This window comes from Rhinoderma darwinii, unplaced genomic scaffold (assembly GCF_050947455.1).
Source record: "Rhinoderma darwinii isolate aRhiDar2 unplaced genomic scaffold, aRhiDar2.hap1 Scaffold_518, whole genome shotgun sequence".
Lineage (NCBI taxonomy): Eukaryota > Metazoa > Chordata > Amphibia > Anura > Rhinodermatidae > Rhinoderma > Rhinoderma darwinii.
Genome location: NW_027464066.1, coordinates 191586 through 215548, shown reverse-complemented (window position 1 = coordinate 215548; position 23963 = coordinate 191586). Strand labels below are relative to the sequence as shown.

Here is a 23963-nt window from a genome sequence, read left to right as displayed (position 1 = left end):
GTAAATGGGTTTCTGAGTGGAAAAGTGGGGATAAGGTCAGGTGTCAGGCAGGGTTGTCCTATGTCCCCTGTCCTGTTCATTAGTGTGATTGAAGTGTTGTTGTGTATGGTTAGAAGGGAAAAATTTATGAGGGGGTTATTAATTCCTGGGAGTAATGGTAAGTTTCTGAAAGTATTGGGTTATATGGACGATGTGGTGATTGTTAGTGAAAGAGAGGCGGAGATAAATAGAGCGAGATTGTTGTTGAGGTTGTTTTGTAGTGCGTCTGCGTTTAAAGTGAATTGGGGTAAATGTAGCTTTAAGTGTTTTGGTGACAGGTGTGTGAGAATGGATGGGGTTAATTGTGAGATGGGTGCTATTAAAATATTGGGTGTGCAATTTAATGAGGATTTGAGAGGGAATGAAAGTTGGGATGAATGTGGTATGAGAATAGAACGAAAACTGAACTTTTGGAGACTGAAAAGTTTGACACTGACGGGAAAAATTTTGATAGTTAAATCTGTTGTGTTACCAATTTTACTTTTTTGTGCAGTTGTTTTCCCTTTTGCTACTCACAAAATTAAGAAGACGGAAAAGATGATTTTTACATTTTTTTGGGGGAGTAGAATGGAAAAATTGAAGAGAGAGTATGTGTATAAGATGTGTGTGAATGGTGGTTTGGATTTTCCAAATGTTGAGGTATTTTTGGCTTTGAATTATATCAAAGTGGTGTCTGTGTTAGTGCAGAGGAATAATAAGACTGGTTTCATGATTAGATACTTGGCTGGTTGGATGTTGTATGGTCTGAATTGGGTAAAGAGAGATGCAAGTGTGCCTGTGGCTTTCAAGTGTCCAGTGTGGTATATGAGGATTGAGGTTTTTGTGAGGAAAAATGACTTGCTTGCTGTGCCAATGAGTGAGTTTAAAAATAAGAATGCGGTGATGAAGAGAATACGTGCGAATGAAATTCCATGTGAAATTGCAGGTTTGAGGCCTAATGAAGTGCAGAGTGTATGGAGTAAATTGAAGGTGAGTGGTATGTCAAACAGACAGCGTGATATTGTATGGATGTCGCTGCATAATATCCTACCTGTTAGGCAAGTGCAGAAAAGAAGGGATCTTATTAGGTCTGAGGTTTGCCCGAGGAATGGATGTGGAGCAAGTGAGAGTGTGAGACATATGTTGTGGGATTGTGACTATTCGTATGAAGTATGGAAAGGGGTGGGTGGTTTGTGTAAAGAACTAGCGGGGGTAAAATTTGTTAATTGGAAAGTAGCAATGTTTGGAATGGGTGCAAGTAGTCGTATGAAAGATAGAATTATGTGGTTAATTATGGCATGTGTGATGGAAAGTTTGTGGGATGTGAGAAACTTGTTAGTGTTTAAAAGGAAATTAGTGCCTGTAAATGAGTGTATTAGGATGATTTTGTCTAGACTTTACGTCATGTATTTGTAGGATAGACAGCGTGGTGGTGGCCTAGATTCAGAGGGGATATGGAAGTTCAAAAAATGGAAATTCCTGATACGATGTAGGTAATATTGTTCTGTTTTTTTTGTGATTGTTTATGTAAATTGAAGAAAAAATAAAGAACAAACCAGAATGATGATAAGTTTGAAGCAACGTGGATTTGATTTTCAAGTTTTGAGAAACATTATAAGTTGCTTATAACTAACTGAAATGGTTTTAAAAAAAAAAAAAAAAAAAAAAAAAATCTGTTCTTATCAGTTTAATATCTGATACGTCCCCTATCTGGGGACCATATATTAAATGGATTTTTAGAACAGGGAGATGGAAATAGAGCTTGCTCTGTCCACTCCACGCATTGACCTGGTATTGCAGTATTTCCAGGACCGGTGCACCCTTTCCTTATGTGTTTACTAAAATCAGATTCCAAAAGTGCTTTTTGTGTTTGCCATTGTTTTTGTCTTTCGGATGGGATCTCCCCTTTTAATCCCATTATTTCAACACCTGTTGGACAATGCATTTGTACAGTCATGTGTGATAATGAGCTAATTTATTAAATGCAATTAATTAATACATTGCCACCTCTTGTTTTGTGTCGTCTGTGTTTCTGTGTTTCCGGCATTTCACATTGGAACAGCTCATTCACCTTCCTTGTCTTCTCTCCGCCCTCCCTCCTAGGTAGGTTAAAGAGCTGCACCTGAGCCAGCCACTGATTGATGCAGCACCATAGTCAAATAGTGGAGTGGAGTAGGGGAACAGCAAACAGCCATTAAAGCAGCCAGCCCGCCCGCCCGCCCGTCACAATGGACCTACCTGTGTACACTAGATGGATGTGATGGAATGTACTGTGGTCCCTACATTTCAAGAAGAAGTAAGAATTGCAGTTGCAACAAACCCTTGCTTGCCTACAAAGAGAGCAGCAATTTTGATTTGTTACTATGCTACCTGGAAGAATAACAAACTGTGCAAGGATGGAGGTTGTAGGAGCAAGGAGAACAAGTTGTCTGTAAAGTTGGTGGATGCCTATTTTCCATTTTGCAGTCCCTTGTCTCCCTCTTGTGGCCTCCTGGAGGCAACTAGCTGTGCAAAAAAAAGACAGCCTGGGGGCCGGCTGTTGCAGTGTTGCCCTCTCAGGCAACACTGAGTGACTGACTGAGCCGCACCGTCTTATATAAAGTTCAGACGGAACTTTGCACGTGTCATAGTGGAGACCTCAGGAGCCAGAGCCAGCTTTCTGACATCATAATGGGGCCTCAGAGATAAAAGCCTGGGCCCAGGCAGTGTTGGTCAGTGCTGCTCAGCAGGCAGCACTGGACTGGATTAAAGCTGATACAAGGTGTGAAAAGAGAAGGGGTGGCAGTGGGCATGCACTTACTGCTACTGCTGCTGCTGCTGCCAGTGTTTGCACGGCAGGAGGGCATTTGGGCATTGCCAGGAAGGCGTTTTTATGTCGATTCCTCCTCTTTCAGCACTGCATTGTGGTGCAAGCAAAAGAAGCAAATCCTGTCTTGCTTCCTCTCCGGCCTTTATTCACCTCCCGCTTAGTAGCTGTGAGTGTGTGTGAGCCTGCAGGGCCCCATGGAATTGCCTAGGAGTAGGCTGAATCGCTGCAAGGGGTGAACAGCAGTATTGGGCAGGCTCGGTCAACGCGCGGCCCGTTCGGGTTATCGCTTCTCGGCCTTTTGGCTGCGACCAAGTGTATTCGTACAGGAGGTTTCAGTCAGAAGGTGCCTGGGGTACCCGGCTACTTGGCCTGGGGGGATCGTCACTGGTTTATCGCCTTGACTTCACCCCCCTGCAGCTATTGGGTAGTCGGACTAGTCCTCAGGCAACGGGAAGGGATCGCTAGGCGGACAGCTTGCGCTGGACGGCCTAGAAGGGCGGAAAAACTTGTTGGGACAAGCAGGAATGCCGTTCACCTATGGGTTTGTGACTGGGGAGACCCAGTTACGCCAAACCATCCGGATCGAGGTCGGAGAGGAACATCGCCAGCGGAAGAACCTGAAATTCATAGTAGGGGAAATCCTGCTTGGCTCCTTCGGCCTCAGACGGGAAAATATCCTGTGTCTGAATGACCAGGAAGGCCGCGGTCGGTATACCATCTCCTTCTGCACCGCGGCCTGCTGCGATACGATCTGTGCAGCCCTGTCTGGTTCCGACCAGACAGATGAGCGCCTAGATGGGCTTCATTTTTCTCTCCTCTACGGAGAAGAGTCTATTCCACTGGTCGTGGTAATGCATAGCCCCTTTGTCCCCGCCAAGGACATTGACACATTCCTAGGGCGCTATTGCAAGGAAATTCACTTCTCGCATGAAGTTAAAAATACTGAGGGATTTTGGAACGGAAAGAGAAAGTACTTTGTCAAGTTCTTTCAAGACCCCAATGGCATACGTGGCTTTGTGCACCCTCCAGCGAATTTTGCCATTGGGAAGAACCGGGGATACCTGTTTTACCCCCAGATGCCCCGGTTTTGCTGGAACTGCCAAAAATATGGGCACACAAAAGAGTCATGCAGTGAAAACCGTGTTGTTCGCTGTAACAAATGTGGAGGCCTGGGGCACGTGGCCGCCAAGTGCAGTTCCAGAGCAACATGTAACCTGTGCGGGGAGGCAGGTCACATGTATAAAGACTGTCCTAAAAGAACGCAGTCATTGAGGGGTGGGCCTAGGCCTGGTCCATCCCGTCCAGGGCCAGGGCAGCAGTCCACAACAGGTGCGGACTCTGCTGGTAATGCCCTGGAAACGGCACCCGCCGAAGGGCCAGGACCAAGACCCTCCAAGTCACGAGTGGAGGGTGGTCCTGGGGATTCCAAAGGGCCGGAGCAGGGCTGTTCTGGTTCTGCGATGAAGGCCCCGAGCTCCATACCTGAGTCGGTTGGTAGGAAATCTCGCCGGTCCTCGGTGCCGTCAAAGGAGGACTGGGCATAGGTGGTGGCTGGTGATGATCCAATTAAGGGATCTAGAAGGAGGGGCTCCACGCTGGACCTCCCTGCCACCAGCTGCCTCCGACCGACTGAGAAGCCCGAGTCTGACCCTCTTATTACGCCAACAGGGGGTCGGGCATTGACGGCTTCAGGTGCAGTAGGCAAGATGACGAGAGAGAAGGAGGGGACCTCACAGGCTCCTGAGCGCCCTGAGCAGATGAGTGACCCGGAGATACCTGCAGCCGTACCGGAGGTAGCAGCGGCCGGAGTTCGCGATGGTGATGACAACAGCCAGGAGTCGGAGGTGACATCCAGTGACGGGGAGGAGGAATCAAGGATGGACCTGACGAGTACGGGGAAAAGGCTAAGAGAAGAAGATGTGCCCACCATAAAGAGGAAGACAATATGCCGCAGCTCGGATGAGAGTGAGTTCAGGGGAAGAGTCGGGTCGATTCATATATCTGGCTCTGACCCTGGGAAAATCCTGGAGTTTGCATCCCCTGATACAGGGGAGTCTGGCTCCCAATTTATATCTGAGTCGGATTCCTCGGAGGTGGACACTGACGCCTAACAATAACTATGCCTTGTATTCCTCTGAAAGTTGCCTCGCTAAATGTGAGGTCCCTAAAGAGCCCTGTTCGCAGGGCTGCTTTATTCTCTTTTCTACAGACTATGGACTTTGATTTTTGCCTACTGCAGGAGTGTGGAATCCCTAACAGCATGGACTATATGGACTTGAAAAAAGACTGGAAGCTGGGCCCTTCGGTGTGGTCGGGTGCTAATGACTGTCGTTCTTCAGGTGTGGGATTGCTCTGCCGTGGCCATTCTATTTCGATACAAACCGTCACTGAGATTATGCCTGGCAGAGCTATTTTAACCCACCTGCACATTAATGGACTTTTAATACGTATTTTAAATGTCTATGCCCCTCCTGATAAACAGGAGCGGGCAGAGCTTTTTAATATTTTACCACTGTTTTGTGTTGGGTCTACCCCCCTGCTGGTAGGAGGTGATTTTAACTGCACAAGAGAAGGAGAAGGCCGGCAGGGTGGGGATGCAAATAGAAAAGACCGCACTACCTACCTGCTCAAAAATTTTATTGAAGATTTTAAATTGCGCGATTGCTGGAGGGAACTCTTGCCAGGAGACGCAGGTGCCACATGGTCTAATGGAAGAGTGAGCTCCAGAATCGATTTTATTTTTGCTTCCCATGATTTTATCTCTCAAAAATGTATGATTTTAACAAATATATTTTCAGACCATAAGCTCCTTAGTGTGTCCCTGGAGCTGGAGGGAGAGCAAAAAGTGAGTAAGGGCCTCTGGAGGTTAAACACCACGCTCCTAGAGGACCCTGAAAACAAAAGTGAGTTTGTGCGGACCTACCAGTGCTGGCAATCACAGAAAAAGCCCCACGAGACCATGCTGCACTGGTGGGAGGGCATTAAACCCAGAATTAAATTATTTTTTATCCGAGCAGGTAGGAAGAAAGCTAGAGAAAAGAAACAGTGGTTTTATGTTCTTAATAAGCGTTTGCATGTGCTTTTTAAACTAAAGGATGTTGGGTTTGAGGTGGATTCGGATATTTTAAATTTAAAAGCTGAAATAAAAAAATGTTTAGATGATAAAGGCAAACAAATAATTTTTAACTCCCATGTAAAACACCTTGAAGAAGATGAGAAGTGCTCCCGATTCTTTTTTAAAAAGGTAAATGGTAGGCGAGATGCTATTTTAAACCTAGAAGGGGAGACTTCTATGGGAGGAATGTTGAATGCAGCTTTTAACTTTTACCAACTCCTTTTTAGTAAAAAAGCTATTGATAAATCCTTTTTAAATCATGCTCTTAACTCCCTTGATTTTAAGTTAGATATTTTAGACCAGGAGGTTTTATCCCGAGATCTTAATTTAGAGGAACTTTTATCTGTTTTTAAAAGTTTTTCAGCGGGAAAGGCCCCTGGGGAGGATGGGTTGCCTATTGAATTTTATCTAACTTTTTGGGATGTTTTAAAAGAGGATATGATTTTACTGTACAAAGAGGTTTTTATCACTGAAGAGCTGCCCCCTTCCTGGAGAAGGGGGATCGTATCTTTAATTTTTAAAAAAGGTGAAAAGGACCAACTGAAAAATTGGCGTCCCATTACACTTTTAAATGTAGACTACAAGATTTTAGCCAAATTGATAGCGGTCCGTTTTAAACCTTTTATCAGTAAGCTAATCCACCCAAACCAGGTCTGTGGGGTACCTGGTAGATCTATCACTGAGTCCCTTAATATTTTAAGAGATGTTATTTGGTATTTTAAAGATCGAGGCCAAAATCTTGCTATTTTATCACTAGACTTTGAAAAGGCCTTTGATAGAGTGTCCCATGAGTTCCTTTTTATGGTTCTTAAAAAGATGGCGGTGCCTGATTTTATGATAAGTCGTGTTATGCTTTTATATCGGTCCTGTTTTAGTGAAATTTCTGTAAATGGATTTTTAACTAAAGGTGTTCCTCTTTTATCTGGAGTTAAGCAAGGGTGCCCATTGTCTCCCCTACTATTTATATGCGCAATGGAGCCCCTGTTAGCTATGCTCAGAAGTGACAAAGTAGTCAGAGGCGCCCCGATACCTGGTGGGAGGGGTAACCAAATAAAGGTATTGGGCTACATGGATGACGTAACAATTTTATGCCCTGATTCAACATCCATGAGGAGGGCGCTGAGGAACACCACCTTTTTCTGCGAGGCTTCTGGTTTTAAACTAAACATTGATAAATGTGATTGTTTTAATATAGGAGGCTGGGATTCCTCCCTGACCCCAGGAGTCAGAATGCAGAAGGACCAGATTAAAATTTTAGGCATTGTTTTTAATCAGGCGAACAATGGGACCTCTAACTGGGACTCAGTGATAGCAAAAATAGAGAAGAAGGTTTTAATGTGGAATCTTAGGAGCCTCACGATGGAGGGGAAAATTTTAATTATAAAAATGGTTTTAATCCCAATAATGCTTTATGTTGCCATGGTTTTCCCTCCGTCCATTTTATATATTAAAAAGCTAACACGCATTTGTTTTATGTTTCTGTGGGGCTCCAAGATGGAAAAATTAAAACGTGATGTTATGTATAAATGTAAGGACAATGGCGGGAGAGATGTTCCTAACCTTTTTACATTTTTTTATATCAAATATTTCTGCTTCTGTTTTAAAATGTTTAAATCCGATGGCATTTTTAGCTGCTTTTTAAAATATGCAGCGGGCATGGTTTTTAAGCGTTGGTCTCGTATCTCCCTAAATTCTCCTGTGCTCCTGTGTCCCCCAGAACACTACGTGGTGCTGGAGAAGACTGTCAGGCTCCTGAGCCTCCATGAGTTGGAGCCTGATATATTGGGGGACCAGAGGAAGGTGTCAGTGGCGTGTAGACACAGACAAGAAATGGTGGCAGTTTCCAATCTCTCACAGGCAAGGTCCAAGCAAGTGTGGCGGAATGTTTTTGGGAAATACCTTGCAAATGTGCATAAGGACCTTGCCTGGGCGATCGTGCACCAGTGCCTCCCTACACGTGAGTTCCAACACAGGCGAGGACTGGTGGCGAGAGCCAAGTGCCCGAGAGATATGTGCAGAAATGATGAGACGGTAATGCACTTATTCTGGAACTGCCACTATGCACAGGAGATTTGGAGGAAGGCTGGCCTTTTATTAAAATGGATTTGCGGTCTTAACGATTTTAAATACGAGTACGTTTTTTATGGCCTTTTTACCTGCCCATCATTCAGACAGCAGATGATCTGCTGGATGATTATTAATTGTTTTAAAAATGCCATCTGGAAGGTTAGGAACATTCTTCTTTTTAAACGTGATTTTATTGATATTAAAGATTGTGTTAAAATCGCGTTGAGTGAATTATATGTATATTATCTAAGAGACAAAAAACATCTCGGAGCAAAAGAGGCGGCATCCATGTGGTGTCTGTCTCTATGGAACACAATTATTATGTAAATTATCCATGTATTTATAATTGTGATTTTATTGCTTGTTTTATGATGTTTTATCCTGCCATTGTCATACTTTTAAAGAAACCTTCTTCTCGTTGAAAATATATTGCCTTTATCGTTTTAATGAAATGTATTAAAAATAAACATTTTTAGTACCGAATTTTATGCTATAAAAAGGTTTTTTAATGAAATGTATTAAAAACGTTTTATTACTAATCTTATTGGACAATTGAATGTATAAACAAATTTATTATTACGGAATTTTATTTAACAGCATTTTATTACTGAATTTTATTTTGTAAAAATTGCATTCTATGTATGTGAATATTTGTCAATAAAATTTTGTTGAAACCTTATCTGTTCTTATCAGTTTAATATCTGATACGTCCCCTATCTGGGGACCATATATTAAATGGATTTTTAGAACAGGGAGATGGAAATAGAGCTTGCTCTGTCCACTCCACGCATTGACCTGGTATTGCAGTATTTCCTGGACCGGTGCACCCTTTCCTTATGTGTTTACTAAAATCAGATTCCAAAAGTGCTTTTTGTGTTTGCCATTGTTTTTGTCTTTCGGATGGGATCTCCCCTTTTAATCCCATTATTTCAACACCTGTTGGACAATGCATTTGTACAGTCATGTGTGATAATGAGCTAATTTATTAAATGCAATTAATTAATACATTGCCACCTCTTGTTTTGTGTCGTCTGTGTTTCTGTGTTTCCGGCATTTCACATTGGAACAGCTCATTCACCTTCCTTGTCTTCTCTCCGCCCTCCCTCCTAGGTAGGTTAAAGAGCTGCACCTGAGCCAGCCACTGATTGATGCAGCACCATAGTCAAATAGTGGAGTGGAGTAGGGGAACAGCAAACAGCCATTAAAGCAGCCAGCCCGCCCGCCCGCCCGCCCGCCCGTCACAATGGACCTACCTGTGTACACTAGATGGATGTGATGGAATGTACTGTGGTCCCTACATTTCAAGAAGAAGTAAGAACTGCAGTTGCAACAAACCCTTGCTTGCCTACAAAGAGAGCAGCAATTTGGATTTGTTACTATGTTACCTGGAAGAATAACAAACTGTGCAAGGATGGAGGTTGTAGGAGCAAGGAGAACAAGTTGTCTGTAAAGTTGGTGGATGCCTATTTTCCATTTTGCAGTCCCTTGTCTCCCTCTTGTGGCCTCCTGGAGGCAACTAGCTGTGCAAAAAAAAGACAGCCTGGGGGCCGGCTGTTGCAGTGTTGCCCTCTCAGGCAACACTGAGTGACTGACTGAGCCGCACCGTCTTATATAAAGTTCAGACGGAACTTTGCACGTGTCATAGTGGAGACCTCAGGAGCCAGAGCCAGCTTTCTGACATCATAATGGGGCCTCAGAGATAAAAGCCTGGGCCCAGGCAGTGTTGGTCAGTGCTGCTCAGCAGGCAGCACTGGACTGGATTAAAGCTGATACAAGGTGTGAAAGGAGAAGGGGTGGCAGTGGGCATGCACTTACTGCTGCTGCTGCTGCTGCCAGTGTTTGCACGGCAGGAGGGCATTTGGGCGTTGCCAGGAAGGCGTTTTTATGTCGATTCCTCCTCTTTCAGCACTGCATTGTGGTGCAAGCAAAAGAAGCAAATCCTGTCTTGCTTCCTCTCCGGCCTTTATTCACCTCCCGCTTAGTAGCTGTGAGTGTGTGTGAGCCTGCAGGGCCCCATGGAATTGCCTAGGAGTAGGCTGAATCGCTGCAAGGGGTGAACAGCAGTATTGGGCAGGCTCGGTCAACGCGTGGCCCGTTCGGGTTATCGCTTCTCGGCCTTTTGGCTCAGATCAGGTTTATTGCCTGGTCTGGGCCGGGGGTTCGGTCTTTCGTGGAGTCCTCTCCGACGTTTTTGGGAGCGATCATCGTGCCGTTGGGCATTCCTCATCAAGATGGCAGCTGTGCGGAATACAATTCGTTTTGTGGTGAATGAGCAGAGGAGAGAAGAAGTGGATACTGGGCACATCATTGAGAACATCCTTCTGGACCTGGCTGGAGTCACATTGGTAGAGGTATTCTGTATCCAAGCTTTCAGCAATATTGCTACGTATGACGTATCCTTTTTTGAGGCCGCCTACTGTCTAAATGTTTTTCAGTTGCTCAAGGAGAAACATATGCATGAGGCTTTAAAATCTATTGAAGTGCTACCTCTTTTCTCAGCAGTGGAGAAATGTATTACCATCCACATGTATAACCCATTTCTGGATAGAAGGCTGGTCAGGGCCTTTTTAGCTCACTACTGTACCCATGTTAGAGGAGGTGTGGAGCAGAAGAACCTATGGGGAGTTTTCAATGGTGATATCAAGTACTGGGTCAGGCTGAAACCTGACTCCAGCTGTATTGGAGGAGTGATGAATCCTCCTGCTAATTTTTCCATTGGTGGGAACAAGGGATATCTTTACTACCAAGATATGCCATCATTTTGCAGATCATGTTTTTCCTACGGGCATACTAAAGATGCATGTAAAGGCAAGGTTTGCAGAAATTGCAAGGAAACAGGACATGAGGTTAGTGCATGCATTTCCCCATCCAGGTGTGATATTTGTGGTTTGCCTGGTCATACCTGTAGAAAATGCCCAAAGGTGTTTCCCTTCTTAGGGCAAGAGAGAAGGACATGGGGCAGACAGGTGAGAACAACAAGTTCCCTTGCTGCCTCTTCTGATGTAATTTCAGAGCCTGCTGGCAGTGTTTCTGTGGCTGCTTCTCAGGACCCTGGGAAAGCTGGATTAGGAGAGGTTCTAACCTCACATACTGACAGCATGGAGTTGGGTGTGGTCCCTCCTGCAGAGCCAACTGTTGATGAGACACCTGTGGTTATACCTATGGAAGGTGAAGACACAGCGCCACCTAGTGGGTGTGCATACCCTGATAATGATGCAAGTATGCAAATTTTGTCTTTCTCTAGCCCAGAGTCAAAAACGGAAGACTCAGCTAAAGTGGAGTGGTCAATATCGGAGGAGGACGAGAAGGAGGCCAGGATGCCTAGTGCCACTAGTGCGGAAATTTTCCACAAAGTTGTCTCAAAAAGGGGGAAATCTGGAAAGGCGGTGAAGAGACTGAAGATTGGTTTGTTGGAAGATTCTGCTCATGCAAATCCTTTCTCATTGCTGGACAGTGACTCTAGTTGTAGCCCTAAGTCATCTGAGGTGGCCTCAGAAGTACCCAGCTCTCCTGGGGAAGGTTTCCTCAGTGAAGTCAATGTGGCAAATCTGGAAAGAGCAATGTATTTCCCTGGGACGTGATATGTTCTGGCTATTTCATGGCTTGCTTTTCCACTAACCATACTATGCCCGCATGTCTTTGAGATTAAAGATTGTCTCACAAAATGTACGGGTGTTCTCCTCTGCTCACAAGCGTGCTGCAGTCCTGGACTTTTTGGCCTCTAAGGGCAGTGACATTGTTTGCGTACAAGAATGTGGTTTATCAAAAATGCCTAGGAAAGAAGAATGGAAGTTTGGGGAAGCAATTTGGTCCTTTTCTTCCACAAATAGGAATGATGGAATTGGTATTCTCTTCAAAAATAATGAGTTTGTCATCAAACAGACTCAGATCATTCAGGAAGGAAGATGTGTCTGTGTGTTACTATCCTATAAGGGATGGCAGTTTAGGCTTATCAATATCTATGGCCATGCTGTGAAATCTGATAGGTTGGCACTTTTTGATAGTTTAAAATTTTTTCTACATGGTAAAGTTCCTGTTATTATTGTCGGTGATATTAACTGTATCCTGGAGAAGCAGGCCCGAGCTGGATCCACAGAGTCTAATGTGGACGCTACCGGAAGTTTGTGGAATCAAATTTTGCAGGACTTTGCTTTGCAGGACGCTGTCACCAGGAAACCAGGTCCATTTACGTACCATGCCGATGACGGAAGAACGGATTCTCGTCTGGACTTTTTCTTTTTTTCTATTTCAGCAATGAAATGTGTAGATTATGCGCAGGAGAGAGTGTGGTTTTCAGATCACGAGTGTTTGTTGGGGGTTTTTGTTATAAATAATTTCTTTTATGGTAGAGGGGTATGGAAGATGAATGTTAGTTTTCTGAGTGATGAAAGGGTAAAAACTAGGTTTGGGAAAAAATATGGGTTTTGGGTTAGGAAGAAAAGTTCTTTCTCTAATGTGTGTGAATGGTGGGTATGGGTGAAAAAAAAGATTGGTGGGTTTTTTAGACAGATAGGGTATAGAAGAGCGAGAAGGAAAAGATTGCAATATTCACGCTTTAATATGCGGATGACGTTCCTTCAACAATGTAAAAATTTGGGTATGGATGTAAGACACGATTTGGAAAAAACAAAAAAAGATATTAAGGAGTGGTTCCGAGAGAAAGGGAAAGAAATAATATTTAGGTCTAAGGTGGAGGTTAGAGATAATCACGAGAAGTGCACTAGATTTTTCTTTAAAAAAATGTGTGGTGGGAAAAGTGGTATGAATGTGTTATTGGATAAGGATGATAAAGAGGTGTTTGGTAAGGATGTGATTGATGTGGTGTCTGATTTTTATAAACAACTGTATGATGTGACGAAGTGTGATCTGGGTGACGATGATGAGTTTTTGGATATTGTGTGTAATTTTGTTCCTGAAAGTGAATGTGAGCTTTTGCTTGGTGAGATTATGGATGGTGAAGTAAAGGATGTGGTGGGAAGTATGGCCAAAAATAAGTCTCCAGGGATCGATGGAATACCAGCTGATTTCTATGGGAAATATTGGGATATAATTGGGAAGGATGTTATTGATGTTATGAGAGTGTTGTTTTCTGGGACGAATATGTGTGATGTGATGAAGAAGGGTATGGTAGTTCTGTTGCATAAAAAAGGAGATAAGAGACGGTTAGAAAATTGGCGACCAATTACTTTGCTGAATACGGATTATAAAATTTTTGCCAAGCTGATTGCGAATCGTATGAGAGATGTGATTGGGTGTGTAATTGATGAGGATCAGGTATGTGCGGTACCGAAAAGGAAATTGCATGAGAACGTGGCGTTGGTGCGGGACATGCTTGAGGATTGTAAGGGTCGGAATAAGAAGGTGATTGTGTGTGCGTTAGATTTTGAGAAAGCGTTTGATCGTGTGGCGCATGTGTTTTTGTTCAAAGTGTTAGAGAGAATGGGTTTTCCGGTTCAGTTTGTGAGTTTGTTGAAGAAATTATACGCGAATGCAAAGAGTTGTGTGCAGGTGAATGGGTTTTTTTCAGAATCATTTAGTATTAGGTCTGGTGTGCGACAGGGTTGTCCGTTGTCTCCCATCCTTTTTATTTGTGCGATTGAACCATTGTTGCAAATGATTAGAAATGATAAGGTTGTGAAAGGTTTGGTGGTGCCCGGGTGTGATGGAAAGCGTGTGAAAGCTTTGGGATATATGGATGATATTTGTGTATTGTGTGATTCAGTGTATGATATGTCCAGAGTGAAGTTGATTGTAAATATGTTTTGTATTGCGTCTGCTTTTAAAATAAATTGGGGTAAGAGCAAATTTAAAATTTTTTTCAGTAATAAGCGAGTGTGTGATTCTGATATGGAACAGGTGAATGGTGTGAAAATTTTGGGTATTGTGTTTGATGATGAGCTGAAAGGGAAAGAAAGTTGGGATGAGTTAGGTGGTAGGATTGTGCGAAAGTTGGAAATGTGGAGAATGAGGGATCTTTCTTTTTCGGGGAAGGTTTTAATTGTCAAAAGTATTATTCTACCTATGATTTTATATGTTGCTCTGGTTTTTCCTCCTGCTGTTGCTATGTTAAAAAAAGTTAATAGAGTTTTGTTCCTTTTTCTATGGGGGAGCGGGATTGAGAAGGCAAGGAGAGAAATTCTAATGAAAAGCAGACGTAATGGAGGCCTTGATTTCCCAAATTTGGAGATTTTCATTGGAATTAATTGTGTACGTTTTTTTGTAGAGCTTTTATTTAAGGAATCCAAGGCTTCCAGAATGTCTAAATATCTAGCTGGAACGGTGATTCAGCGTCTAAGTTGGGAAAAACGAAATTTATGTAAACCAATTGCTTTCCAGTGCACGGGGTGGTATTTGTATGTAGAAAAATTTATCAAAAAGTTCCAGCTAGAGGATGTAAGAATGGAGAGATTTTTGAGAGAAAAGAATGTTGTGAGAAGTATGTGTATGAATAATGTGATGTGTTCTGTAAATGGTTTGAATTCGATGGAGTCTAAGTCTGTGTGGAAGAAGATTGTTACGTATGATGTGTCAAATAAGCAGAAAGATTTATTATGGATGTCGGTACATGGAGTGTTGCCTGTAAGGAGTGTTCAGAAAAGAAGAGGTTTGGTTGCATCTGAAAGGTGTCCGAGAGAAGGTTGTGGGGATGATGAGGATGTGAGTCATGTGTTTTGGTCGTGTAAGCATGCAAAGGATGTTTGGAAAAAGTTGAGTGGGTTGTGCGAAGAATTGACTGGTTTGAAGAGGTTGACGTATGAAATTGTCTTGTTTGGTTTGTGTAGTTTGGGTAGTGAAAAGGATAGAGTGTTGTGGATTTTTTTGACTTGTGTGAAAGAGGTATTGTGGAATACGAGGAATTTGAATGTGTATAAAAGAGAAGTATTTGAGATGGAGGATGTGGTTAGTATGGTATTGGCTAAATTGTATTTTTATTATAAATGGGATCTAGAAAGAGGTATGGATGCGGAAGGGATATGGCGAATGTTAAAATGGAGGTATTTAGTTTGAGGAATTTTGTTTGATTTATCTTGTATTTGATGGAAAAATAAAATAATGAACCAGAGTGATGAGATTTTTTGAAAAATAGAGAGGTGGTTTGAACAACTACAGTTCTCGGTTTTATTCAAAAAAACCTGAATGGTTTAATAAAAAAAAAAAAAAAAAAAAAAAAAAAAAAATCTGTTCTTATCAGTTTAATATCTGATACGTCCCCTATCTGGGGACCATATATTAAATGGATTTTTAGAACAGGGAGATGGAAATAGAGCTTGCTCTGTCCACTCCACGCATTGACCTGGTATTGCAGTATTTCCTGGATCGGTGCACCCTTTCCTTATGTGTTTACTAAAATCAGATTCCAAAAGTGCTTTTTGTGTTTTCCATTGTTTTTGTCTTTCGGATGGGATCTCCCCTTTTAATCCCATTATTTCAACACCTGTTGGACAATGCATTTGTACAGTCATGTGTGATAATGAGCTAATTTATTAAATGCAATTAATTAATACATTGCCACCTCTTGTTTTCTGTCGTCTGTGTTTCTGTGTTTCCGGCATTTCACATTGGAACAGCTCATTCACCTTCCTTGTCTTCTCTCCGCCCTCCCTCCTAGGTAGGTTAAAGAGCTGCACCTGAGCCAGCCACTGATTGATGCAGCACCATAGTCAAATAGTGGAGTGGAGTAGGGGAACAGCAAACAGCCATTAAAGCAGCCAGCCCGCCCGCCCGTCACAATGGACCTACCTGTGTACACTAGATGGATGTGATGGAATGTACTGTGGTCCCTACATTTCAAGAAGAAGTAAGAATTGCAGTTGCAACAAACCCTTGCTTGCCTACAAAGAGAGCAGCAATTTGGATTTGTTACTATGTTACCTGGAAGAATAACAAACTGTGCAAGGATGGAGGTTGTAGGAGCAAGGAGAACAAGTTGTCTGTAAAGTTGGTGGATGCCTATTTTCCATTTTGCAGTCCCTTGACTCCCTCTTGTGGCCTCCTGGAGGCAACTAGCTGTGCAAAAAAAAGACAGCCTGGGGGCCGGCTGTTGCAGTGTTGCCCTCTCAGGCAACACTGAGTGACTGACTGAGCCGCACCGTCTTATATAAAGTTCAGACGGAACTTTGCACGTGTCATAGTGGAGACCTCAGGAGCCAGAGCCAGCTTTCTGACATCATAATGGGGCCTCAGAGATAAAAGCCTGGGCCCAGGCAGTGTTGGTCAGTGCTGCTCAGCAGGCAGCACTGGACTGGATTAAAGCTGATACAAGGTGTGAAAGGAGAAGGGGTGGCAGTGGGCATGCACTTACTGCTGCTGCTGCTGCTGCTGCTGCCAGTGTTTGCACGGCAGGAGGGCATTTGGGCGTTGCCAGGAAGGCGTTTTTATGTCGATTCCTCCTCTTTCAGCACTGCATTGTGGTGCAAGCAAAAGAAGCAAATCCTGTCTTGCTTCCTCTCCGGCCTTTATTCACCTCCCGCTTAGTAGCTGTGAGTGTGTGTGAGCCTGCAGGGCCCCATGGAATTGCCTAGGAGTAGGCTGAATCGCTGCAAGGGGTGAACAGCAGTATTGGGCAGGCTCGGTCAACGCGCGGCCCGTTCGGGTTATCGCTTCTCGGCCTTTTGGCTAAGACCAAGTGTATTTATACAGGAGGTTTTTAGTCAGAAGGTGCTCAGGTACCCTCTCTCTCGGCCTCGGGGGATCGTCCAGGTTCGCCTGGACTTCACCCCCGTGCTGCTATTTGGGAGAGAGGCTTAGTCCTGAGCAACGAGTTGCGATCCCCCCCAGCCCCTTGGTCTCCGTAAGACAAGGGGCGCAGCGAAAGCTGTGCGGTTCGACCTGGCCACGCTAATGGCAGGCGAACCCGATGCGGTGCCGGTGTATGCCCGGCTTAAGAATTCTGCACGATTTATCGTGGCAGAGGGTGGAGGCGGTCCCCGTGGTATTAAATTTTTAGTCCACGCCATTTTGGAAGATCTGCTGGCGGTCCACAAGAACGAGCTCTTGGCTATCCAGGACTACCCGAAGCGAGGAATCTACGATGTCACCTTCATGGGAGAAGGAATACTCCGTGATGCTATGGACCGAGCTGAGAGGAAACAAGGTGAACTCGTAGCAGCGGGAGTCAAGGTAGTAGAGCATGAATTTGAAATAACCAAACTCGTGGTGATTAAAATGTATTCCCCATATGTGAGAGATATGGAAGTGGCAGCATTTCTAGCTGCCTACTTCAAAAATGTCAAACTCCTGGGGAAAGTGATGAACGAGTGTGGAGTGTGGACCGCCAAATGGAAGTTTTTAGTTACGCTGATTAAGGACCCCTCCACCCAAGAAACGAGATTACCACCGGCTCGTTTTAAAATTGGAAATGTGAATGGCGACCTCTACTTCTCAGGGATGCCAAACTTCTGCAGGGCTTGCGGTACCTATGGACATACCAGTTTTAACTGCGATGTCACCTGCAGAAACTGTGGAAGCAAAGAGCACAATATAAGGGAGTGCACAGAAGAAAAAAAATGCAACTTTTGTCAAAAAACTGGTCACTTGTATTTTTCTTGTCCTCATAGGTACCGAAGCGGAGAAGAAGAGCAACCCGGGGCGCCCCCACGTGCTCCACCAGTGGACCAGCCCCGCCCTCAGGGAGAGGAACAAGCCAGTGCTGCAAAGGAGCAGCGGGGTACCTGGGCTTCAAGAGTACGGTCTGTTGGAGCCAAAGCAGGTACCTCACAGCCAACAGCCTCAGAGGAGAGAAGGGAGTCCAGTGCGAAAGAAAAACGCCAAGCCAAACGTAAGGCTGAGAAGGGGCAGGCCAGTGAGATAACTGAGGCATCCCAGAGTGCTGGTTGCTCTGTGGATGCCGGGCCTGCTCCCAATCCTGGGTCTCTAGATACGGAGTCTGAAGAGGAAGGTTGGCTGAAAGTGGGTCCCCGTAAAAAGGGTAAACAGGAGCGTGCCGGTAGGGGGGTGACAGGGGAGGAGCAAATGGATACGTCCGTAAAGCAAAGTGAGGCTCCTCCTAGGACCACCCCCTCGTCGTTACTGGTGAGGAGGGTGGGCGCTGTTCCCCCCGAGCCAACCGACACCCCGCCATGTGCGCAACCTCCCCCTCTAGAACGGCCTGCACGGCCTGCACGGCCTCAGGGGGGAGCGGCGGGGCCCTTGGGGGACCCACCCGATACAGACCTATATGGTCAGCCGTTAGAGACCCAGGTAAGGCTGTGTGAATCTGGGCTCCCTGTATACAAGATGAGGGCTGTTGGCTCGACGCTCACGGAAGGTAGTTCCTCTCCTGAATCATCCCCTTTCTCGCTAGAGTCAGACGAGGGCGGGGAGATGAGTTCAAGCGAGATTTCTGGTATTGCTGGTGGAGGCCAAGTCTGATTTTAAGTAACACGATTATTTATTTTTTTTAAATCAAGACTAACACAATCAAATCTCCACGATGTCTGAAATAAAGGGGATCTCCCTCAACGTGAGGGGCGCCAAGTCCAAAGTCAGAAGGGTTGCTCTCTTCAGTTTTTTATCTGGCCTGGCAGCCTCTGTTTTTTTCCTGCAGGAGTGCGGCATTCCCCATGCAATGAAGTACCATAAATACAAAGAGGATTGGAAGTATGGTCCATCAGTCTGGTCTGGATCTAACGAGTCCAGATCAGCAGGGGTCGCCATTCTTTTTAAGGGAAACGTTTTTATTGATTTTATCCAAGAGATTCTTCCAGGACGTATTTTATTGGTTAAAGCTTTTATTGACGGCGTAAAATGGCAGTTTTTAAATTTTTACGGCTCACCTGACAAAAATGAGAGAGCAGAGATGCTAGAAATGTTACCTCTTTTTATTAATACAACTGAGCCTTTTATCCTCGCAGGTGATTTTAACTGTATCCTGAGGGGGGAACGCCGGCTTACCAGTACTACGAGTAGGAATTACGATAAGACCTCTGGACTGCTCAAAGATATTGTAAATGATTTTAAATTAACTGATGTGTACAAAGAATGTAATAGGAGCAGCCCAGAGGAAGCCGGCGTTACCTGGAGCAACGCCACCTGTAGCTCCAGGATAGATTTTATTTTTTGTAATGAGAATGTACTGCCTTTTAATTGTGAAGTTTTAACTAATGTTTTTTCAGATCACAAGCTTTTATCATTTTATGTAAAGCGTGATTTTAATAAACCGGTGTGTAAGAAGTCCTGGAAGTTAAATGTTTCCCTTTTAGATGATCCACAGGTTTTTACTGATTTTATTGAATTTTACCAAAAATGCAGGCGGGGGAGAGACATGCGTACTCCCATCAGTGCATGGTGGGAGAAAATGAAAAAAAGAATAAAGGAATTTTTTATTAAAAAGAGCGTGGCGAAAGCCAGAGAAAAACATGCTTTTTTTAAAATTCTCAGTACCCGTCTGCAGACCCTGTACAAGATGAGAGATAATGAAATTGACGTTAAAACTGACATCACTAATTTAAAAAAAGAAATAGCTCAGTGCCTGGAGCAGAAAGGCAAAGAAATAATTTTCCGTTCCAAAATTCAGCATGTGGAGGAGAATGAGACCTGCTCCAGGTACTTTTTTAAAAAAATTAACAATAAAAAGGCTATTATTAAAAATATTGAAGGTGTGTCAGATGTACAGGGTATTTTAAGTAAAGTTCATGAGTTTTATGCTGACCTTTTTAGTGTTAAAACTGTGGATCATAATTTTATGCGTGACTCACTGAAGGAGATTACTACTGTTTTAGACCCTGTCTCCCAGAATTTTTTATTACAGGAGCTGACGGAGCAGGAGGTTTTAGAAACGGTAAAGAGTTTTAAAGCCGGAAAAGTTCCCGGACCGGACGGTATACCCAGTGAGTTTTATGTCAAATTTTATGACATTTTAAAAGAGGATCTTTTTAGCCTTTTTTATGAAGTTTTTAATTCCAAGATGCTGCCTAAGTCCTGGCGGAAGGGTGAGGTCTCCCTGCTACATAAGAAAGGTGACATCGCAGTTTTGAAGAACTGGAGACCAATAACCCTTCTGAATAGCGACTATAAAATAATGGCAAAAGTGTGCGCAAATAGATTAAAAGCCATAATACCCCACATTGTACACTCTAACCAGGTGTGTGGGGTGCCGGGCCGCAGCATCTGGGATAATCTTAACCTGATAAAAGACGTAATTGAGGACACGAGGTCTAGAAGAGGTAAATTAGCCATTTTATCTATAGACTTCGAGAAGGCGTTCGACCGTGTCTCTCATTTTTATCTTTTTAAGGTTTTAGAGCGTATGGGTATACCTGAAGGATTTTTATTATCACTTAAAGCCTTTTATAAAGATTGCACAAGCAAAATTTTAGTGAATGGTTTTAAGACACAGGATGTGATTTTAAACTCAGGGGTGAAGCAGGGGTGTCCCTTGTCCCCACTGCTTTTTATTTGCGCATTAGAGCCTCTACTGTGTACAATTCGCCGCGATAAGTTAATACGTGGAGTCCCCCTGCCCGGGGGTGGCGGCGTAGAGGCTAAAGCAGTGGGGTACATGGACGATGTAGCGGTTTTTTGCAGGGACACCCTGTCGCTTCAGAGAACCCTCAGACAAATTGAGTTTTATTGCTGTGCTTCCGGTTTTAAGGTGAACTTCGACAAAAGTAATATTTTAAATATAGGAAGCATGGCTTTTAGAGACATACCCGTCCCTGTGTCAGATAATATTACAATTTTAGGTGTCTCCTTCAGTGAGTGCGATAATGGTTTTATCAGTTGGGACATGGTGGCGCAGAAGGTAAATCAAAAAATATGTATGTGGAACATGAGAAAACTTACCATGGAGGGAAAAGTTTTAATTATTAAAATGGTCATTTTACCCCTGCTTTTATATCTAAGTATGGTTTTCCCTCCCCCCACGGTTTTATTGCAAAAAATTACTAAAGCATGTTTTACCTTCTTTTGGAGTTCCAGAATGGAGAAACTAAAAAGAGAGATTGTGATGAAATCCAAACCGAAGGGTGGCAAAGATTTTCCGAATCTTAACAGGTTTCTTTTAATCAAGTTCTTCAGTTTCTGTTTTAATTCCCTTTTTAAAGAACATTATTGGTCCTATTTTTTACGTTTTAATACAGGGTTTTTAATGCGAAGGTTTGGGTGGTTCAACATTGTTTTATCCTCACCTTACGCTTTTAAACTCTCAATAAACTATGTGATTTTAGAAAAGATAGTGACCTTATTCAACCTGAAGGGAAAAAATGTAAATGAGCTGAAAAATAGTAAAAAGTTAATTAAAGACCTAAGAGAAAGTGAGACGGTCAGCAGGATTGAGAATTTTAATGAGGAACGAAGTGCTTTTATCTTCAAAATTATTAATGTGTTTTATCTTTTTAATACACAGATGGACCTGGCCTGGAGCTGCATTCATCAATGTCTTCCATGCCGGGCATTCCAATACAGAAGGAGGTTCGCGAGGTCTGCCATCTGCCCGAGGGAAGGCTGCCAGGCCGAGGAAACGGTTCGACACATTTTTTGGACGTGTGATTTTGCGAAGGAATTTTGGAAAAAAATATTCCCTCTTTTGGCAAAGATGGCAGACCTGAAAGACTTGAATTATGAAGATATTTTATATGGACTATTTGGATGCCCAACCGCGAGCCAAAAGATAATAGCGTGGAAGACGATGAATTGCGCCAAAGAAGCTCTATGGAAGGCCAGGAACATCCTGATTTTTAAGCACGATGTTTTATCTACTGATGATGTTTTAGGTCTTTGTTTTAGCGAAATGTACATTTATTATTTATTAGACAAAAAAAGAAATGCCACCCTTCCAAATAAATGGTTTGTGAAAGAATGGAACTCCAACATATAAAGATTTGCCACCATGTCCCTTTTATGTAATGTAATGCAATGAAATATTGATTTTATTGTTATTCATTTGTACAAAAGTTGGTTTTATTGTAAACTGTATTTTTTTATGAAATAAATCATTGACACCCCTGAAAAGGGGTAGCCAACTTAAAAAAATCTGTTCTTATCAGTTTAATATCTGATACGTCCCCTATCTGGGGACCATATATTAAATGGATTTTTAGAACAGGGAGATGGAAATAGAGCTTGCTCTGTCCACTCCACGCATTGACCTGGTATTGCAGTATTTCCTGGACCGGTGCACCCTTTCCTTATGTGTTTACTAAAATCAGATTCCAAAAGTGCTTTTTGTGTTTGCCATTGTTTTTGTCTTTCGGATGGGATCTCCCCTTTTAATCCCATTATTTCAACACCTGTTGGACAATGCATTTGTACAGTCATGTGTGATAATGAGCTAATTTATTAAATGCAATTAATTAATACATTGCCACCTCTTGTTTTGTGTCGTCTGTGTTTCTGTGTTTCCGGCATTTCACATTGGAACAGCTCATTCACCTTCCTTGTCTTCTCTCCGCCCTCCCTCCTAGGTAGGTTAAAGAGCTGCACCTGAGCCAGCCACTGATTGATGCAGCACCATAGTCAAATAGTGGAGTGGAGTAGGGGAACAGCAAACAGCCATTAAAGCAGCCAGCCCGCCCGCCCGCCCGTCACAATGGACCTACCTGTGTACACTAGATGGATGTGATGGAATGTACTGTGGTCCCTACATTTCAAGAAGAAGTAAGAATTGCAGTTGCAACAAACCCTTGCTTGCCTACAAAGAGAGCAGCAATTTGGATTTGTTACTATGTTACCTGGAAGAATAACAAACTGTGCAAGGATGGAGGTTGTAGGAGCAAGGAAAACAAGTTGTCTGTAAAGTTGGTGGATGCCTATTTTCCATTTTGCAATCCCTTGTCTCCCTCTTGTGGCCTCCTGGAGGCAACTAGCTGTGCAAAAAAAAGACAGCCTGGGGGCCGGCTGTTGCAGTGTTGCCCTCTCAGGCAACACTGAGTGACTGACTGAGCCGCACCGTCTTATATAAAGTTCAGACGGAACTTTGCACGTGTCATAGTGGAGACCTCAGGAGCCAGAGCCAGCTTTCTGACATCATAATGGGGCCTCAGAGATAAAAGCCTGGGCCCAGGCAGTGTTGGTCAGTGCTGCTCAGCAGGCAGCACTGGACTGGATTAAAGCTGATACAAGGTGTGAAAGGAGAAGGGGTGGCAGTGGGCATGCACTTACTGCTGCTGCTGCTGCTGCCAGTGTTTGCATGGCAGGAGGGCATTTGGGCGTTGCCAGGAAGGCGTTTTTATGTCGATTCCTCCTCTTTCAGCACTGCATTGTGGTGCAAGCAAAAGAAGCAAATCCTGTCTTGCTTCCTCTCCGGCCTTTATTCACCTCCCGCTTAGTAGCTGTGAGTGTGTGTGAGCCTGCAGGGCCCCATGGAATTGCCTAGGAGTAGGCTGAATCGCTGCAAGGGGTGAACAGCAGTATTGGGCAGGCTCGGTCAACGCGTGGCCCGTTCGGGTTATCGCTTCTCGGCCTTTTGGCTCAGATCAGAGTTTATTGCTCTGGTCTGGGTTGGGAGGTCCGGGTATTCCTTTGGGAAGGACCGGAGTGGTGATCGTTTTTTTCTGTGATCGTGGACCGACAGATATAGCCAGAATGGATTCAGCAAGGACAACACCGGTGGAGAGGACAATCCGTATTAAGGTAGACACGAACGACCTGGGTAAGAATACCGTTGATTTTATTGGAAAGAAGCTGGTGGTCGACATGGCAGGTATTCCTCTTTACAAACTTTTTTGTGTGCAAGAAAATAGGAAGCAAGGATTATATGACGTATCTTTCCAAGAAGAAAATGACTGCTTAATTTTCTTTGAAGCTTTAAAAAGAAACGCAAACTGTGAAGTGTTGAAAGGTGTTTCATTTCTGCCTTTGTATGCCATGGGGGAGAGAGTACTGTTTGTACATGTGTTCAATCCTTTTACCCAGTTGGATTTAATTAAGAACTTCCTCAGCCTGTATTGTACCAGTGTAAAAGGTGGGATAAAAATGACCAGCTCACTGAAAGTTTTTAATGGAACTTACAAATTT

At 43.7% G+C, this 23963-nt stretch overlaps 3 non-coding genes and 1 pseudogene across 3 annotated transcripts; all 4 read left to right on the top strand.

The window, feature by feature from the left end:
- The first annotated feature begins 1656 nt into the window (after positions 1-1656).
- LOC142721791 (U2 spliceosomal RNA) lies at positions 1657-1843 on the top strand. The gene has a single exon (XR_012874189.1). It is a non-coding gene; the product is annotated as a U2 spliceosomal RNA (small nuclear RNA).
- A 6813-nt stretch (positions 1844-8656) lies between these two features.
- LOC142721789 (U2 spliceosomal RNA) lies at positions 8657-8841 on the top strand. The gene has a single exon (XR_012874188.1). It is a non-coding gene; the product is annotated as a U2 spliceosomal RNA (small nuclear RNA).
- Positions 8842-15146: 6305 nt separating this feature from the next.
- On the top strand, positions 15147-15340 carry LOC142721800 (U2 spliceosomal RNA). Its single transcript, XR_012874193.1, has one exon. It is a non-coding gene; the product is annotated as a U2 spliceosomal RNA (small nuclear RNA).
- A 6582-nt stretch (positions 15341-21922) lies between these two features.
- Positions 21923-22133, top strand: LOC142721799 (U2 spliceosomal RNA; annotated as a pseudogene).
- Positions 22134-23963: the final 1830 nt, after the last annotated feature.